A 6088-nucleotide genomic window follows, 5' to 3' on the forward strand; every position below is an offset into this window, starting at 1 on the left:
TATTATTTGGGGAAGGGAGAGAAGAGAATTTAGGCAGCGGGAGGTAGTGACAGCGATGTTAAAAAAAAAAAAAGGAGAGACAAAAGTGTCAATGAAATATTTTTTAAACACAAAGAAAGGAGCAGAAAAATTCAGAGGGAGCTACACAAAATAGGAGAGCTACAGAACTACCATGATAAATATGTTATGTGCTTTAAAAGCTTTAAAATAACGTCAGGAAGTAGACAAGAGAATCATGGTTTCATATGCAACCCTCCTTTTATATGGAAATGATGTTTGTTGATGTTTGCCAAGTTCATTTTAAAAAGGCACAATCATCAGAAAAGAAATAATTTTATTAAATCATTATTAAGTAATATTAATTGAATAAAAAGAAAGGTCAAAAATTTTAATGTTAAAATTATCATTTCTTCAGCTTGGGAAATTCCATAGACTCTTAACACCTAGTAAATCAATATGATCACATTCGATTTTAAACGTTTTTAGATACTGTATAAGTATATCCTATACAAATGTCTCTGACATTTCCTTATAGGATAAAGGTGACCTGTGTATCCTTTAAAAAATTGCTTTAACATGTACATTTTTATTTGAATTGGCTTTAAGTCAGTGTACAGGTAAAGCTTTTTCCCTCCCACAAGTACTTAATGAACTCCTAGGGATATTGTAGAAAGCCTTCATTCACATATATGTTGGGGGGTAGAGAGGAAAAGGAGAGGTCTGTTATGGCTCTGATAGCTTTTTTTTAAAGGAACAAAAATTAAGGAGGAAGAAAAAGGGTTTTTTGAAAAGTTATATACTTTTCCTTTTGTTGAGATTTATATGATTAGCTCTTTTTGTAAAGTAGGGCAGCCTTCATAGAAGTAACTCTCTGTAACCAAGCATTATACAATATTTGAAATGACTATTTTTTAAAAAGTGAACAGTCCTGAATACCTATTTCAAGACTTTGGGAATTTTGCCTCTAACATATTTAGACTGCTCATTGCCTTCGCTGTTTAAATTTTACCTGAGTCAAATGTCAAAAAATAAATAATAGATAAATAGGTAGGAAGATAGATTTTAAAAAAGTCATGCCTATCTCACCTCTTTTAAAGTCAATTATCATGCCACACCTTTTTTTGGGGGGGGCGGTGAGGCAATTGGGGTTAAGTGACTTGCCCAGGGTCACACAGCTAGTCAATGTCAAGTGTCTGAGGCAAATTTGGACTCAGGTCCTCCTGACTCCAAGGTCAGAGCTCTATCTACTGCACCACCTAGTTGCTCCCATGTCACACCTTTTAAGAAAAAAATAAAAACTAAACACATTCTGTTTAGAAACATTTACAGCACACAGTCTTACATTCATCATATTCCTTGATGCTGATATATATTGGCTAGAATGTAGGTGGGGGGAGAAAATTTGGAACTCTTATGGAAATCTTATGGAAGAGAATGTCAAAAACTAAAAATAAATGTATAAAAGAAAGACAAAAGAAAGTAGACAGGGACTGGTGTTTAGTGTGAGGTTCCTAGATTGGTTTACCAATTAGGGAACAGAGGAACTCCCTCAAATTTCTGGACTTTAGTGGGATGGAGCCAGATGGCAGTGTACAAGCCAGGACCCAGCTGAATTCTCCCAATATTCCCCCCTAAATAGCCTTGAAATAACTCCTCAGATCAAATTTTGGAGCAGCAGAGCCGACAAAAGGTCAGAGGGAGGCATTTTTTCCAGCCTAAGAAAACATAGGAGATTGGCAGGAGAAGTCTTGCAGCAAGGCAGGAGCACCAGCAGCGGGTTTTGAAGGCTGTTATGACAGCAGCAGCAGCAGCAGCTTTAAGAACTCTCAGCTCAAAGATAGTGAGGGAGTCAGGAACAGATTATGAGAAAAACTTTGCTGTCACAGGGTGCAGCTGGCACTGACTGGTACCTCTGTTGCCTATATGTAGTTCTAGGTCACAGTTCCATGGTGGAGAGGAGCATCAATGATTAGTCACAAAGGAACAGGAACCCTGGTCACAGTTTTAAAGTAGAGAGAAGCACTAGTGCTTGCAGGGGAGCAGGGGCCTTTCCTAGGTAAAGACCAGGAGAGCAGTGACCACATATCTCCCCGGATCACACCACCTTGGAAACACCCAAAATTTGAAGATCCTCAGCAGTAGCTCTGAAAACAGCAGCACAAAAAAGCCTAAAGCTTGAAACAGTGTTTCCCCACCCCCAGGTAAGCAGAGCCCAACTTTAACATAAAGTTCAAAGTGAAGAGATAGTCCAGAGAAATGAATAAACAACAAAAAAAGAACTTGAACATAAAAAAAAACTAATATAGTGGCAAGGAAGAAGACATAAACTCAGAAGAAGACAACAATTGGGAAAATAGCTACAAAAGAAGCCTCAAAGAAAAATGCTTATTGGACTCAAGGCCAGCAAGAATTCCTGAGAGGTAAGCCTGGTAGAGGAAAAATTGGAGAAAGAAATGAGAGTGATACAAGAAAGTTATGAAAGGAGACTTGGTAAAAGAGACACAAAAAAAACACTGAAGAAAATAACACCTTTAAAATAGAATTAACCTAATAGCAAAAGAGGTAAAAAAAAAAATTCACTGAAGAAAAGAAATCCTCAAAAAGCACAATTGGACAAATGGAAAAAGAGGTATGAAAGTTTGCTGAAGAAAATAATTCCTTAAGTATTAAATAAAAATTAAATATTCCTTAAAAATTAGAAATGGGCAAGTGGAAACTAATGACTCCATGTGACTTCAAGAAACAATAAAACAAAATCAAAAGAATGAAAAAAAGTAGAAAAACAATGTGAAATATCTCATTGGAAAAATAGCTGACCTGGTAACCAGATTAGGAGAAAGCCCATGAAAGCCATGATTAAAAAAAAGGCCTGGACACCATATTTCAAGAAATTATCTAGAAAACTGCCCCCATATCTTAGATCCAAAGAGCAAAATAGAAATTGAAAAAGATCCACCAATCACTTCATGAAAGAGACCCCAAAATGAAAACTCACAGGAATATAATAGCCAAATTCCAGAGTTCCAAGATCAAGAAGAAAATACTGCAAGCAGCCAGAAAGAAGAAATTCAAATATGGTAGAGCCATAGTCAGGCTCACTATTATATTGTTGGAAATTAAGAAGGAGGTGGTTTCAGGAAAAAAAAAAAAAGCATGGCAAGACCTTTGTGAACCAATGCAAAGTGAAATGAGAAATAGGAGATCATTGTGCACAGTAACAACAATGTTGTAATGATGATCAATTGTGAAAAACTTATCTACTCTGATCTATACAGTGATCCAAGACTATTCCAAAGGACTCATGATGAAAAAATGCTACGCACCTCCAAAGAGAGAACTGATGAAATCTGAGTAAAAATTGAGGTAGAATTTTGTTTTTTTTATGATATGGCTAATATGGAAATGTTTTGCATGATTTCACATATATTATTGATATATTGCTTGCCTTCTCAGTGGGTGGGGGAAGAGTGGGAGTGAGGGAGAAAATATGGAACTTAAAATTTAAAAAGAAAGGAATGTTAATAAATAATATATATAATATATGATAAAAGTTTTAAAAAGAAAGTAGAATGAGGATAAGGGGAAGAAGCCTCCACTCCAGACAGAGTTACTTGCACTCAGGTGAAGTGATGATCCTGATTTTCATTGTGCTGGCGGTTATGGCTATATTTTCCCTTTCCATCCTGTTAGCAATGCCCGAGTATATGTTGGTACCTTCATTATTGAATTAAGGTTGTTTCATAGATACCTTAGGATTCCATTCCCAAGAAATACAGTTGGAAGACAGTTTCTGGGCACTGGAACATCTCATTGCCAATGGTGATAATCTGACCATCAGGGAGATAATAGCTCTTTCTGAAGAAAAGCTAGATGCTAGAGTGGGTATCTCCTATTCAAAATCTAGGATAATGTAACACAGCTTCTCCTTGCTGTCAAAATTTCCTCTCAGCTCTAGAGAAAAATTGCAGCCTCTCATCATCAGGATCTTCATGAGATAGTCCATGAGGTCATGATCAGGCAGAGCAAGAGAGAGAATGGCATGAGGAAGATCAGAATCAATCACAAAACCAGTGGTATGCCCAAAGTGATAGCACAGCCCAGGTGAAGGCATACGTGGCTGGGGTGTTGAAAGTTTCAAACATGATCTGTGTGACTTTTTAATCTGTTGATTTGAGGAGGGCTTGTAGGAGAAACTCTATATACTCTTCAGGGCCCAAAAGTAGCTCCTTGTAGAAAGTATGGCGCCAGATTCCCATATTATTGCAGTTGGTGACAATATCATATTCAACAAGGTATTTCGGGGTCTAAATGGCCCTCTTGTTCTAGACCATGGCAACACTAGTCCTATCTCATTCTACCTCTTAATGGCAACATCCTAAGGATCTTCTAGAGATGCTTAAAACACTTAAATACTTATAGTGGTTTTACTAGTCAATTTCTCCTAAAATGGATAGTACAAAGGGGAGAAAGGATGAAGGGAAAAACAAAAATAAAATATGAACAAAAGCCAGAAATTCTAGGTCTTTCCTCCCATCTCCACACCACTTCCTTCTGGAAGAATCAAGTCTGAAGTCTTTTATTAGGCAGTTCTCCTAGAATAGGGAGTACCAAGGAAAACGGGAAACAGAAGCAAACAAAACAAAAATGTAGAGAACAAAATCCATAAATTCTAGGCCCTCTCTCCCTGACCCTCCCCCATACCTTTAGAAGTGTCAAGTCTTTTACTGGTTCATGTCATGGCTAATGCCAAATCTTTGTAGCTTATGGTGGGTCTCCTAATGTAAGATCAAGAAAGTTAGAGATCTGGCACGAATGATAACACATCTAGTATAGTCACAGATTTCTTCTCTTGATGGGAGGCTGTGAGGATGAGAAGGAACAACTCCAGACCACGGCAAGGATGCTTCTGGTATGGTCAACAATTCTTCATGCATCAGGGTCATCTAGAGTAAAGCAGCTAAATAGTTGGAAACCTCCTACGTGCAATATGTCCCAGGATCTAAGTTGATACAGAGGCACTCCTGGTACTGCCACTCATTTGGTACTCCCTGGCTCATTAGCCAAAACCATCCCCTCTTTGAGAGCTACATCAGGGGGATGAATATAAAATCTTTGCTTTAGAGAACCTGTGGAGGGGCTGCCTTCTTCCACAATGGCTAAATACCCTCATCCAATGACTCAAAATTATCACCAAGTCAACTATAGGAAAATAAATAACCCACCATAGTTACATAGCAATAGTTTCACCTTCGCTGTTATTAGAAAGCAAGGTGCCTGGCTGCAGCTGCTGCCCAGAGAACATGAAATCTTCTATCCACTGTCGCCACTCACTCTGGGCACAGAATATTCAGTCATGGATAAAAATGAGCTGGTGCAGAAGGTCAAATTGGCTAGGCAGGCTGAGAGACATGATGACATGGCAGCCTGCATGAAGTATGTAACTGAGCAAGGGGGTGAATTATCCAAGCAGGAGAAGAATCTTCTCTCTAATGCTTACAAAAACACCATACGACCACAAAGGTCATCTCGGAGGATCCTTTTAAGTATTAAGCCAAAAAACGGAAAGAGCTGAGGAAAAAAACAGCAGATGGCCCAAGAATACAGAGAGACAATTGAGACTGAACTAAGAGATATCTGCAATGACATACTGTCTCTGTTGGAAAAGTTCTTGATTCCTAATGCTTCACAAACAGAAAGCAAAGTTTTCTATTTGAAACTGAAAGGATACTACTACCATTATTTGGCTGGCCTTGCTGCTGATGATAAAAAAGGAATAGTGGATCAATCACAACAAGCATATCAAAAAGCATTTTAAATCAGCAAAAAGGAAATGCAACCAATGCATCCTATTAGATTGGGTCTGGTCTTGAACTTCTCTGTGTTCTATGAGGAGATCCTAAGATCCTCTCCAGAGAAAGCCTGCTCCCTCGCAAAGACAGCTTTGGATGAAGACATTGCTGAGTTAGATACATTAAGTGAAGAATCACACGAAGACAGCACACTAATAATGCAGTTACTGAGAGACAATTTGATATTGTGGACCTGGGACACTCAAGGAGATGAAGCTGAAGTTGGGGGGCAGAATTAA

At 38.2% G+C, this 6088-nt stretch overlaps 1 pseudogene; it reads left to right on the forward strand.

Annotated features, from left to right (window-relative positions):
- The first annotated feature begins 5353 nt into the window (after positions 1-5353).
- LOC110216047 (14-3-3 protein zeta/delta pseudogene) lies at positions 5354-6088 on the forward strand (annotated as a pseudogene).

This window comes from Phascolarctos cinereus, unplaced genomic scaffold (assembly GCF_003287225.1).
Source record: "Phascolarctos cinereus isolate Bilbo 61053 unplaced genomic scaffold, phaCin_HiC Scaffold_9;HRSCAF=440, whole genome shotgun sequence".
Lineage (NCBI taxonomy): Eukaryota > Metazoa > Chordata > Mammalia > Diprotodontia > Phascolarctidae > Phascolarctos > Phascolarctos cinereus.